At 41.0% G+C, this 14,336-nt stretch overlaps 1 protein-coding gene, 2 long non-coding RNA genes and 2 other non-coding genes across 9 annotated transcripts in view; 1 reads left to right on the forward strand and 4 right to left on the reverse strand.

Annotated features, from left to right (window-relative positions):
- Window positions 1-14,336, reverse strand: part of SNX14 (sorting nexin 14) — a 371,843-nt gene that overhangs the window by 164,932 nt on the left and 192,575 nt on the right. The window lies entirely within an intron of this gene.
- Window positions 960-6,880, reverse strand: LOC146406085 (uncharacterized). 2 transcript variants are annotated; one of them, XR_014840068.1, is made up of 7 exons: window positions 6,841-6,880; window positions 6,259-6,305; window positions 6,073-6,150; window positions 5,917-5,980; window positions 5,589-5,651; window positions 2,244-5,354; window positions 960-1,020 (listed from the first exon to the last, which is right to left on the reverse strand). It is a non-coding gene; the product is annotated as an uncharacterized LOC146406085 (long non-coding RNA). The 2 variants fall into 2 exon arrangements; XR_014840072.1 differs by lacking the exon at window positions 5,917-5,980.
- On the reverse strand, window positions 5,473-5,542 carry LOC146406086 (small nucleolar RNA SNORD50). Its single transcript, XR_014832337.1, has one exon. It is a non-coding gene; the product is annotated as a small nucleolar RNA SNORD50 (small nucleolar RNA).
- Window positions 5,751-5,824, reverse strand: LOC146406087 (small nucleolar RNA SNORD50). The gene has a single exon (XR_014832341.1). It is a non-coding gene; the product is annotated as a small nucleolar RNA SNORD50 (small nucleolar RNA).
- Window positions 7,151-13,302, forward strand: LOC146406088 (uncharacterized). The gene is made up of 2 exons (XR_014840083.1): window positions 7,151-7,605; window positions 11,183-13,302. It is a non-coding gene; the product is annotated as an uncharacterized LOC146406088 (long non-coding RNA).

Here is a 14,336-nt window from a genome sequence, read left to right on the forward strand (position 1 = left end):
TGGATTTCCCATCGTGGCACAGCGGAAACGAATCTGACTAGGAACCATGAGGTTGAGGGTTTGATCCCTGGCCTCCTTCAGTGGGTCAAGGATCCGGCGTTGCCATGAGCTGTGGTGTAGGTTGAAGAGGCAGCTCGGATCTGGTGTTGCTGCGGCTATGGTGTAGGCCGGCATCTGTAGCTCTGATTAGATCCCTAGCCTAGGAACTTCCATATGCAGCAGGTGTGGCCCTAAAAGACAAAATAAAAAATAAAATTGCTGTGATTAATACCTTTTGCCAAATATTCCTTGTATCAGGTACGATTGTTGTAAAAAAAAGTGCATTGTGCATAAAGGGAGAATGTATAAAACCACAGAGAAATTATATTACATGGACTTTTTCAGTTATTACTCATTAATATTTAATATAAAGCTCCCCAAATTGTAATAGTGGCCATTTATCCTTTGCTTCTGGGTTAGCCTGTTAGGCAGCCATAACAAAGTACCACAAACTTAAAATTGACTTAAAATTAATAGAAATTATTTTTCTCATAGCTCTAGAGGCTTGGAAAGTCCAAGCCCAAGGTTCCAGTAAGGTAGGTTTCATTCTGAAGCCTCTTGTCTGGGCTTGTAGGCAGCCACCATCATACTTGTGTCCTTAAGTGACCTATCTCTTGTGGGTACATACGCAGGAAAGTGAGTTCTCTGGTGTTTCTTCCTATAAGGACACTGATCCTATCGGACCAGGGCCCTACCCTTATGACATCATTTAATCTTAATTACTTCCTTTGAGGCTCCATTTCCGAATATAGCCAGACCTAGGTTAGGACTTCCACAGATGAATTTGGGGAGGATATAATCATTGAGTCCACTCCACAGCTTCCAACTTTTCTCCTTCCTTTTATTTCTTTTGGAGAACTTAAATCAGACCATCACACCCACCCTAAATATATATACTGAGTTCTATTTAATTAGATACATTTTTTAGGTTTAGTTCATTTATTATTTAAAAAAATTTTATTATAGTTGATTTACAATGTTCTGTCAATTTCTGTTGTACAGCAAAGTGACCCAGTTATACATTTATACACACTGTTTTGTTTCACATTATCCTCCATCATATCTCATCACAAATGATTAGATACAGTTCCTTATGCTATACAGCAGGATCTCATTGCTTATCCACTCCAAATGCAAATAGTTTGCATCTACTAATCCCAAACTCCCAGTGCCTCCTTCTACCCGCCTGCCCTCGGCAACCACAAGTCTTTTCTCCATGTCTATGAGTTTGTTTCTTTTCTGTATATAGGTTCATTTGTGCCATATATTAGATTCCAAATGTAAATGATATCACATGGTATTTGTAATTAGACACATTTTTAATGAGAGCTATTACATTGTACTAGGCAGAGTTTAAGAGATGAAAGGGCATGTTCTGCTTACAAAGAACTCACTCCAGGGCCAGAGATAAACCACTAATCAGAAATACAACATGCTATGAGTCATTTTGTAGTATGACTGGAGAGGATCTTATTTTACCTGGTTTTCATCAACTTTCTTTTTCTTTTTTTTAGGGCTGCACCGGAGGCATGGGGTTGAATTAGAGGGGCTAGGGGTCGATTTGGAGCTACAGCTGCTGGCCACAGCCACAGCATCTCGGGATCTGAGCTGTGTCTGTGACCTATACTACAATTCACGGCAACTCTAGATCCTTAACCCACTGAGTGAGGCCAGGGATCAAACCTGCAACCTCATGGTTCCTAGTCGGATTTGTTTCTGCTGCAGCACAACAGGAACTCCTTAACCATTAGCTTGATATCAGTAATGATTTCATGGGTGCTTATCTATGGAAAGACTCATTGAACTGTACACTTTGAAAATAGAACTTTTATGGAACTAGAGACTCATATTAAGTGAAGTCAGAAAGAGAAAGACAAATACCGTATGATGTCACTTATATCTGGAATCTAATATTTGGCATAAATGAAACTTTCCACAGAAAAGAAAATCATGGACAGGGAGAACAGACTTATGGTTGCCAAGGTGTAGGGAGTGGGATGGATTGGGAATTTTGGGTAAATAGATGCAACCTATTGCCTTTGGAATGGATAAGCAATGAGATCCTGCTGTATAGCACTGGGAGCTGTATCTAGTCACTTAAGATGAAGGAAGATGATGTGAGAAAAAAGAATGTATACATGTATGTGTGACTGGGTCACCTTGCTGTACAGTAGAAAATTGACAGAACACTGTAAACCAGCTACAATGGGAAAAAAAATCATAAAATAATAATGATAAAAAAGAAAATAGACCTTTTGTTTCTTTTGCTGCACCCGGGACATGTGGAGTTTCCCAGGCCAGGGACTGAAACTGTGCCACAGCAGGGACCGAAGCCACTGCAGTGACAATTTTGGATTCTTAACCTGCTGCGAGACAGAAGAATTCCAAAGACTGGAGTTCCTACTGTGGCACAGCAGGTTAGGGACCCGATGTTGTCTCTGTGAGGATTCAGGTTCAATCCCTGGCCTGGCTCAGTGGGTTAAGGATCCAGAGTTGCCATGAGATGTAGTGTAGGTTGCAGATGTGGTTGGATCCCATGTTGCTATGGCTGTGGTGTAGGCTGGCACTGGCAGCTCTGACTCAACCCTTAGCTTGGGAGCTTCCATATACCACCGTATGGCCCTTAAAAAAACAAAAAACACACGCACACACAAAAAAGACCATTTATTGTACTTTATATTCAGCACTACAGGGAAGGACACATTAAGTTCCCTGACCTCAGTAATGCACTGTATTTCTATTATTTTCCTCAAATGATGAATTTTGAGTATCCTGAAATGCTCTTCTCAACACATTTTTTTTTTTTTAGGGCTGCACCCACCACATATGTAAGTTTCCAGGCTAGGAGCTGTAGCTGCCAGCCTACACAACAGCCACAGCAACACCAGATCCAAGCTGTGTCCGAGACCTATACCACAGCTCCTGGCAATGCCGGATTCTTAACGCAGAGTGAGGCCAGGGATAGAACCTGAGTCCTCATGGACACCAGTCAGATTCATTTACGCTGATCCACACAGGAACTCACCTTAATACTCTTTTGAAAGAGAACTAGAATCAATTGAGTAAGCGTAACTATTAAGTTTTCCAAATACACTGGATTATACTTTACTTGATGTGGGATTCTGTCAGATTAAATCTGCTTCCTGTTACAACTCAGCTGCATGGCATGCCAGGAGCTCAGAGTGGACTAGTGGTAATTCCAAGAGGACAGGATTTGCAACAATGAAACCAAGTATTGGAAAGATACCTTCTCCCCTGACCCCAAGATGGTCCACAAAAATTTCAGAACTTCATAGAACACTTGTATTTTGACCTCATCTCTGTACATACCCCAAAATGTAGAATTGGTGAGGTGGAACAAGGCCAGAGGCAGTGGCAATATTCAGTAATTATTCAGTGACAAGTGCAAATCATTGATCTGGAATCAAGCTTTTGGAAGGAAAGATGGGAAGGAGAAAATGGCAAGACAAGCAGACTATCCTGGTAGGCTGGGATTTAGAGGCTCTAAAACCCTTGAAAAGTGGTCAAAAACTTTCACACAGGCTGGGCAAACAGCAAGGATTATGAAGTGTATAATCAGTTCAGAGGGCACTTGATTGGGATTCCAAGTGCAGTGGATGCTGTAATTTCTGACAATAGAACTTATTTTAGAAAATATCAAATGGGAAGGAAAACAAAACACCAAATGGTAGGATTGAGCCTACTGTTTAATGCAATCAGAAAGAATGGTGTAAAGCAGAGAGAAAATTCTTACTGGCTAGTCAGTAACATCACACAAATGTAGACTGTGTTCTATATGTTTATCACAAAACCAGTCCAAACAGCAGATCCGTACATTTTAGGATCTCCACTAAGTCCATTAAGTTGCAGATTGGTTCTGGAAGTTTAAATCCCTTACACAGGTAACAGCTTAAGGTCCCTGGTCTTATTTAGTTGCCTTATTTTTTATATATTACCAATTAAGTATATCTGTGCTGTGTGAAAGACACCATCATGACATTAGTACACCTTGTTTAGTAATAGGTTTGAATCAATTAGTAATCTTAATGGAAACTTCTATGTTGAGCTTTCAAGTTCCATTGGAATTGTACCTTTGGGGATCCAATTCTGAAGCATATCTTTGGTTAGTGTTTCATATGCCCAAATGTATCACTTTAACATCCTTATTCTGCACTGTTCTTGTTTCCTGTACTTTGCCTTTTCTCTTGGCATTGTGTACAACTGTTGTACACAATGCTCGGTGCAGTAATGTACATTAACTGAGGTTTTAGAGAAATGTATTTTTTTCCCCTTAAAGTTTTGTGTGGGTACCAATTTATCTTTGATCACTATATTTTTTGGGTAAAATTACCATCCATTCTTTGTTCTAACCAAGAGCCAGATATTTAAGGTTTCTATGTACTTAGGATGTCTGTGTTTGAAACAGGTCTTCTAGAATATATATTCCAAATAAAGCAGGGTAAGGGAGATCAGTCATAAGAGCGTAGACTGCAATGTTAAATACATGTAATAAATGCAACACATGGGTAGTTTATGGCTGCCAAGGAAACATTCCCAGAGATGCTATTTTGTATACTGTTTTGATACTTGGGAAAGTATTCAACTACAGCCTTATCAGTTTCATAAACCTCTCCCTGAGCTGCATGCGTGGGATCCAAATTTTCACTAAGGAAATTTTAGGTTTATTAATGATGACTATAAATATTGGCATTCTTACTTGGATTGGGAAAAATTTATTCATGTAGCTATTTAGGGAAAATGATTATGCATGGGGCCCAACCACCTTGGTTACATCAGATGGTATTAATTACTTAACACTTAAATTCATTCAGGATGTCTGTACAATTTTAAACTACATTTCATCAGTGACCTTCCTCATGACTTGCTATATTGTGCTTTCTTCGTTTTCAGAATAAACACCTTAATACCATAAATAAATACACAATACTGTTACACTAAGACTAAATATTCCATAATTCAGCCAGTAATGATTATTGATGGTGGGCTTTCTTTCCAGCCCAATCCCAGGAATATGTTCTGTCCACTCTGCTCTCATCTTAATAACTTTCTATAATAGTAAAAACCTTCATTTGGCTATAATCACCATGACGCATTTTACATTCAAACAGCTTGTAACCAAAGGGTATTCATTCAAAATTGATTTTAAAAAGTTTAACTAGTTTTACTTAACTAATTAAAGACTGGATAATTAAAAAAAATATAATCCATCTTGATTTTTCTTTCCATATCCATAAAATGAAGAGCTTTTCCTTAGTTTTTTACACGACATACCGGTAAATCTTGTGGCATTAGCCCTAGAAAAGGAAAAACACTTTAGCTTTACAAGACTATAAACATAAAGAAAACTTAAAAAAAAAAAAAAAAAGAAGAAAGTATTTCACAAAGTACTATTTATTGTCCTTATAATGGTCTATCTCAGAAGCCAGATCCGTATAAGGTTTTTCAACAGAAATTCAGGTTCGGGATAGGATCATCATAGACAGACCAAGGACATAATGTTGACTGTCAAGAAAAGTATGTCTACTCACAGAAATATCTCAGGAACTTCACAGCAATCTGGCCTCTTTCAATAGGCAGACAGCGACCCCTCACTGTTGGCAGAGGGGAAAAAAAAAAAAAGACACAATGTAACAAACTTCTCAAATTATAAAATCCAGGCACCAATAACTTCACATCTGCACATTGGTCTTATCTCAGAAGCCGAATCCGTATGTGCTTTTTTTTCTTCAGGTAATCAGCTTCGGGATAGGTTTCATCATTGATCAGACCAAAGCACTACCAGTGATTTACCATAAACCAAAGCAACATTAAAAGTACGTTAGAAATACTATAGATGTTGTAAGCCACATAACTTACTTCAGAATGACGCTGCCATCAGAGATATCCATAACTTCATTAGCAATCAACAACCTGCAGGATGCTGTTTTGAGCACAAGAAAAAAAACCCAAAACTCATTTAACCTGTCTATGGAAAAAGCATATGCAGACTCAAAATACTAGTTAAACACATACCTGCTAAGATCATTAGGTTTTAACCATGTCGTTTTCCAGCAAACATTCTCCCCTATGTTTTGCACTCTTCCTTTTCCTCTAAAAAAAAAAAAAAAAACGTACCATTTCAAATAGTGTACCACCGCTTCTCCTGTCAACAAGAGGTTTACTTTCTCAGTTCTAAAAACTAAGTTCAACAATACTTACCTCAGCATCTTCACTTAAGAGCTCCGTTACACCGAGAGCCATCGCTCCTGCGGGGCAAATCAATATATTTAAAATTAAGTAGTCTCGGAGAATTTCAGCACTAAAATCCTCTCCTTCAATACGATTTGCACACAGCGCCGCCTGGGGACAATACAGCTCAGCCCCACGTAGTTAGGGGCTGCGGATCTTGAAATCTCCGTTGGATCTGGTGGTGGGACGGACACCCTATCAACAAGGCGTTTTGCTCTTAACGTCAACACTAACCCCTAGCCCCAAATCCCAGGGATATGGTTGCTTTCCGGCAGTCGTTTAAGTTGAGCCAGCTAGCTCCCCGGGCTTAGCAACAAGGCCGCGCGCAACGCCGCGGCCACCAGAGGCGGCCTCCGCACGCATAAACTCGAAGCCGGCCACCACCATGACTATGGACACGTGGCGGTCTGGTGGCATGTTTCCCACGTGCAAGTTTTCAACACAGCACTCTTAAGTTCAAATTTCTGAAGCCTCTTCAACCGTACTGCAGCCCCACAACCTAAACTGCGCCACCCAGGTTCGCTCGGACAACCGCCCGCGGCGCCTACTTACCTAGCACAACCTAACAAACCCTTGAGTCCCGACGTAAAAGACCGACCCACGCATCCAGCAGTTCCCTATATAGTCTCTCCCTAGCCAGAGCGAGGCCGCTCCTCCCTCTCGCATCTATTGGATGCGGGAGAGCACGGGGGCGTGGCCGGTTTCTGACCTAGTGAGCGAGAGCGCGCCAGGGGGCTCTTTTCTTTCGTGGGCTCGTTTCGGGGCGTGGTGCGCGCGCCGTCCTTCTGCGGCGCGCACGCTCACTCCCCGGCGCGCCCGCGCGCGCCGCGCTTAGTAGCTTCCTCGTCTGGCTCTACGTGGCGCGGGAGTGGCGCCAGAATTCAAACGAACAGTCGCCTTTGGAGGCGAAGCTGCCGCCTAGCTCGAGCCAAGTACGCCCCGGGCGGATGGGGCGGCTCGGGGTCAGGAGTGGACTAGAGTTTTGCGGCGCGGGACGGCCCAGTCTGTGACCCATTCGAGAAGTCGCGCTAGCTGGTTGGCAGACGCCTTGGGGGAACTGACGCTCAGGAATCGCTGCACGCCCGTAAAGAGAAATTGGAGGGCCGAACTGCTCAGTTGGAAATAGTTGGCGATAGCGCCGCGTTTCTCCTCCCGTCCACAGTGAGAAGGCTGCCTTTCTGGAGAGCCGGCCGGCTGCGCTGCAAGCGGTCGAGCTGCGGTCTGTCGGAGCCCGCCCCACCCCCACGCTGCCGGGTGCCCGGGTGCCCGGCGCTGCTGTTACGCTCTGATCAGCACAGAGATTAGCAGACCCGAGAGGTAAATCCTCCGTTTGCCAGAGAAGTAAACTGACGCCTGAAGTAGCTAAGCGATTTTCCTAAATCCATACAACCAAAAGCTTTGCTATTTAACTTCTTTTATCATACTAAATTCGTTATCATGAATGCAGGAGAAAGAGTAATTTGAGAAATTTCCTAGAATACTTTATCCAAACGATACATTAATTCAGTAGCAACGGTTGCATTAATTAGTGTGTGTGGATAAATATGTGTACATATATGCGCACATGGGAACAAGCATTTGAACATTTCAGCATTTGAAAATTCACGTCTTCATAGCACTTACTACTCATTATTATGGACGTGTGCGTTTGTTTATTGTCCTCGCTTGGTGCACCGCTCTTTATTGTTCTGCCTTAAGGTGATTGTCGGTAACTATTGGTGGAATGAATGAATGAATAAATGTAGGCGGTGGCTTTTTAGAAAATTAAAATGAAGACCAAATTCCAGATGTGAATAGCAAATGTCTGTAACAGGAACCTAAGTGATGCAGTGTTTACTTGGCTGGGCATTATGCTGAAAATATTGTTTTGTAATGTACAATGTAAATTTGCATATTGCTCATATTTAAAAAACTAAAATATTACATAAAAAAAGCAAAGTAGGAAATCCCGTTGTGGTTCAGCGGTACTAATGCTGTCTCAGAATGCAGGTTCAATCCCCTTGCTCAGTGGGTTAAGATACCTATGCTGCCGCATGCTGCCTAAGGGTGACAGATGGGGCTGGGAGCTGTTGCTGTGGATGTTACCTTTGATGTAGTTGGCCTCAGTTGCAGCTCCCATTCAACCCCTAGCCCGAGAACCTGGGTGTGTCGCAGGTGCGGCTGTAAAAAGGAAAAAAAAAAAAGGCAAAGTAAAAGTTTCTTTTCATATCACTGGGAATCTTCTCTCTGCTGTTAATAGTAACTGATATTAACAGTTTTGGCAACTTTCTATGCACATATAAATGTGTGTGCATATTTTATCAAATACAAATAGGATCTGTGTCCTTTTCTGCAACTTGCTTTGCCTCCTCCTAAATATCATGGACATCGTTCCATATCAGAACATAGGGATGACCTTCTTGTCTATGGCCTGCATAGTGTTTAGTTGGATTTGTCATAATTTCATAGTTTTCCAGCTTTTTAGTATTTCAAATAGTGCCAAAGTGATTTATAGGTATAGCATAGTGAGCTGGTGGGAAGATCTGCAAGATCAATTTTTAGAAGTGTGTCAAAGATTATGTACACTTAAATTTGTGATAGATATTGCTTAATTTTTCCCACCTTGTTTCCACTCCCATAAAATGGTTGGGTCATGATTATATTTTGGTGTGTTTTGCTAATTTACAAATATGTGCATCGCTCTTATGGGATGGCCATTATCACACAATTGAAATTGAACTATTACCATCTTTGCTATTACTATCTTGCCTTTCTTTTTTTTTTTAAAGGGCCACCCCCTCAGCATAGGGAGGTTCCCAGGCTAGGGGTCAAATCAGAGCTGCAGCTGTTGGCCTACATCACAGCAATAGCAACACCAAATCTGAGCTACATCTGCAACCTGTTCCATAGCTCAGGGCAATACTGGATCCTTGACCCACTGAGCTAGGCCAGGGATGGAACCCATGTCCTCGTGGATACTAGTCAGGTTTGTTTCTGCTGAGCCACAACAGGAACTCCCCTCTTTGTTATCTTTGAATCACTGTTTGCTGTACTGAAGACCCTCAAAATCATCTGGTCGAAAACTGTATAGAACAATAATTTTCTACCCTGACTTATCAATTGAGTTACTTGGAGAACTAAAATGTATCAGATTTTATCCTGCTGTATAGCACTGGGAACTATATCTAGTCACTTAGCATGGCACATGGTGGAGGATAGTGTGAGAAAAAGAATGTATATATGTATGTGTGACAGGGTCACTTGGCTGTACAATAGAAAATTGACAGAACACTGTAAACCAACTATAATGGAAAAAATAAAAATAATTAAAAAAAAAATAAAATGTATCAGATTTTTGGGTCCTAACCTGAAACTGCTGAAGCAGGATCTCCAAAAGTGGGACCCAGGAAGCATTTTAAACAAGCATCTAGGGCAATGCTAAAAGGAATATAAACCATAAATGTGAGTTGTGTATGTGATTCTATTTTCTTTTTTTTTCTTTTTCTTTTCTTTTTTGGCCGCCCTGTGGCATATGGAGTTCCTAGGCCAAGGATCAGTTCTGAGCTGCAGTTGCCACCTAAGCCATATCCTTAACCCACTGTGCCAGGTGGGGATTGAACCTGCATCTCAGTGCTCCCAAGATACTGCTGATTCTGTTGTGCCACAGCAGGAATTCCAACATATGTAACGTTGTATAGGCTGGTAGCCACATTTAAGAAATAGTAAGGAGAATCAGATCCACTTAATTCTAAACATTTCATTTAACCCAGTATAGCCAAAATATTTTCATTTGAACATATGATCAACATATCATGACCTCAGTTCTTGAAATAAATTGTACATTTTACACTCCCATCACATCTTTTTTTAGTCTTTTATTTATATATATATATTTTCTACTGTACAGCATTGTGACCCAGTCACACATACACATATACATTCTTTTTTCTCACATTACATGTTTCATTATAATTGATTAGACAGAGTTCCCAGTGCTGTACAGAAGGATCCCATTGCTAACTCATCCCGAGGGCAACATTCTGTATCTATTTACCCCAAGCTCCCAGTCCCTCCCAGTACCTCCCCTTCTCCCTTGGCAACCACAAGTCTATTCTCCAAGTCCATGATTTCCTTTTCTGTGGAAAGGTTCCTTTGTGCTATATATTAGATTCCAGATACAAGTGATGTCATATGGTATTTGTCTTTCTCTTTCTGACTTAATTCACTCAGGATGAGAGTCTCTAGTTCCATCCATGTTGCTGCAAATGGAATTATTTTGTTCTTTTTTATGGCCGAGTAGTATTCCACTGTGTATATATACCACATTATCCTGATCTAATCATCTCTCAGTGGACACTTGGGTTGATTCCATGTCTTGGCTATTGTGAATAGTGCTGCAATGAACATGCAGGTGCCTGTGTCTTTTTAAAGTAGAGTTTTGTCTGGGTATATGCCCAAGAGTGGGATTGCTGTGTCATATGGTAGCTCTATGTATAGTTTCCTAAGATACCTCCTTACTGTTCTCCATAGTAGTTGTACCAGCTTACATTCCCACCAACAGTGCAGGAGGGTTCCCTTTTCTCCACACCCCCTCCAGCATTTGTTATTTGCGGACTTTTTTTTTTTTTTTTTTGTCTTTTTGCTATTTCTTTGGGCCATATGCTCTCACGGCATATGGAGGTTCCCAGGCTAGGGGTCGAATTGGAGCTGTAGCCACTGGCCTACGCCAGAGCCACAGCAACACGGGATCCGAGCTGCGTCTGCAACCTACACCACTGCTCATGGCAACGCTGGATCGTTAACCCACTGAGCAAGGGCAGGGACCGAACCCGCAACCTCATGGTTCCTAGTCGGATTTGTTAACCACTGTGCCACGATGGGAACTCCCAAGAATTTTTTTTTTTGTCTTTTCTAGAGCTGCTTCCGAGCCGCGTCTGCAACCTACACCACAGCTCATGGCAGTGCTGGATCCTCAACCCACTGAGCAAGGCCAGGGATTGAACCTGCAACCTTATGGTTCTTAGTCGGATTAGTTAACCACTGTGCCACGACGGGAACTCCATGCGGACTTATTAATGATGGATATTCTGACTGGTGTGAGGTGGTATCTCATGGTAGTTTAGATTTGCATTTCTCTAATAATCAGTGATACAGAGCATTGTTTCAGGTGCCTGTTGCTCATCACAGCACATCTTGATTTGACTGCCCACAACACAAGTGCTCCATTGCCACACAGGTAGTGGCTGTTGTATTGGACATCTCAGATCTAGGGTGATTCATATATATATATATGTAAGTTGGAGCACCACTGTGTTAGTGTAAACGCAGTACTGTACACCTGATGTATTCTTTTTAGAAAAACTTTCCATATTTCTTTTGATTCATAAACTAATAACTCTAACAAATGCCATGCAAAATGAAGTGAATTTAGATCCTGATTACTGACAATATAGCCCTGCAGTGAACATGGTGATGACTATGAAGCTAGCACATAACTCGTTCAAGTCTTTTATCTCTTCAGGGAACAGGAAAGCATACTGAGGAATGAAGCCAGTAGTTATTGCTCTCACACCTAGAGCAGATAAGCAAAATACTACCAAATATTGGAAGAGAGTTAAGAAAGGCCATATAAAGGTCAGAACTGAAATTAAATGCATCCTTGAAGAATTTAGCATATCGAAAATAACTGCTTGTATTCCATAGCAAACTTTAGAGATAAGGTCATCATTTTAATCATTTTTTGAAAGAAATATTCACTGAGCCCTGGTGCATGTTCTATGCTTCAGAGAGAGTTAACATGAATACACAAAAGTCCTTGCCCTTCCTGAAATATTTATCATTTAGTAAGAAGTAACCATTCAACTTTAGCCACCTTAGCTTTAAAAATTAGGTACTAGGGAGTTCCTGTAGTGCTCAGTGGGTTAAGGATCCAGCATTGCCGCAAGCTTTGGCATAGGTAACAGATGAGGCTTGGATCTGGCGTTGCTGTTGTTGAGGTGTAGGCCGGTAGCTGCAGCTCTGATTTGATCCATAACCTGGGAACTTCCATATACCACAGGTGCAACCCTATTAAGAAAAAAAAAAAAAAAAAAAAGGCACTTAATAAAGACTTTTAGGTAAGATCACAGTGTGAACCAAATAGTGTTCTAGGAAGTGTTTGGAGGGAAAGATTAAAAGCAGATTTAGAAATTTAATGCAGTCATTTGGATGAGATATTGTGAAGGACACCACTATAATTTTGGAAGTGGAAATGGAAGGCAGGGAAGAAAACAACATATGGTGAGAACTTATGTTCTTGTATTCATTGGCTCATGTAATCTTCAAAGCAATCCTGATGTGTACTTTAAAGATGAGGAAAATGAGGCTTGGAGATCTTGGTTGAGTAATTTCCCAAGGTTTCTGACCCCAGACTCATACTCATGTCACAGGAACACGATATTGCTGTATCCAGGGGGGAAATGGTAGGGTGTGTTGATCTGTGGAGGAAGAGAGGAAGTGGAATGGAGCCTAGGTATTCAGGAGAATGACACCTCCATTGACTGGAAGAGGAAAGTAAGGAATTACTGATTTGGGATCAAGGAAAGGAAGATTCAGTTTTGGTTGTGTTGAATTTTTTTGGTGGAACATTTGGTTACATTTGTCCAGTGGACCATCAGAAATGTAGAGCTGAAGCCCAAGAGAAGAGTCAGGGCTAGAGAAGCTGTTTGACAAATTAATATAGATGATTAGTAAGGTGGTGTGCACATATGAGTGTGAGGAGAAAAGAAAAAAGGGCCAGCAGCAGTTGTTTAAAATCCGTACTGCAGTGTGTGCAGATATCCTGCAGTAGATAACCTGTGAACACATAGTCGGTACACATAAATATCTCATTAGATAACAAATGCATGAGAAAAAAGTTTATTTTTACATCTTTTGGTTAAATCATGGGAGAAATATGTATGCTGTGTTCAGTAGTGTAATTAACTTATTCCAAAGCAGAAAAGAAGTCATCTTTCAGAAATAAGAATTATCTGATAAGGAGGTAACGTCCAAAAAGTATAAAGAGCTCATACCACTGAATAGCAAAAAACCCAAACAACCCAATTAAAAAAATAGAGGGGAGTTCCTCTGTGGCTCAGCAGGTTAATGACCTGGTGTTGTCCCTGCTTTGGCTCGGCTTGGGTCGCTTCTGTGGTGCAGGTTCAATCCCTGGCCTGGAAATGTCCATATGCCACAGGGGGTTCAGCCAAAAAAAAAAAAAAAGGAAAAAAAAAAAGATGGACGGAGGATCTGAATTGACGTTGTTCCAGAGAAGACATACAGAAGGCCAACAGGTATATGAAAAGATGCTCAACCCTGCCAATTATTAGGGAAATGCGAAGCAAAACCACAATGAAAAATCACTTCACACTTGTAGAATGACTATTATCAAAAAGTTGAGATAACAAATGCTAGCGAAGATGTGGAGAAAAGGGAACTTTGGGCACTGTTGTTGAGAAGGTAAGTTGGAATAGTGACTATCAAAAAGAGTATGGAGGTTCATCAAAAATTAAGAGTAGAACTACCATATGATCCAACAATTCCACGTCTGGATATTTATCCGAAGAAAACGATAACTCAAAAATATATGTGTTACCCCTTTGTTCATAGCAGCATTGTTTATAGTGACAAGATATGGAAGCAACCTAAGTGTCCATCAATGGATGAATGAATGAAGAAGATCTGGTATATATACGGGATGGAATATTATTCAGCTACAAAGAAGAATGAAATCTTCCTCTTTGTGACATCTTGAATGGACTCTGAGGGCATTATGCTAAGTGAAATAAGTCAGACAGAAAAAGACCAGTACTGTATGATCTCATGTATATGTGGAATCTAGAAAAGAAAAGAAAAGAAAAAAACCGTAAGCTCATAGACATAGAGAACAGATTGGTGGTTGCCAGTGGTGGGGGATGGGGGGGTGGGTGAGGGGGTCAAAATATGCAAACTTCTGTTTATATTTGTCATGGGGATGTCACCTACAGCATGGTGACTATAGTTAATAATACTGTATTGCATGTTGAAAGTTGCTGAGAGAGCAACTTAAA

Source organism: Sus scrofa, chromosome 1, assembly GCF_054392235.1.
Source record: "Sus scrofa isolate SSC_HxYL_T2T_F1_AM1 chromosome 1, Sscrofa_HxYL_maternal_Yorkshire_Landrace_v2.0, whole genome shotgun sequence".
NCBI lineage: Eukaryota > Metazoa > Chordata > Mammalia > Artiodactyla > Suidae > Sus > Sus scrofa.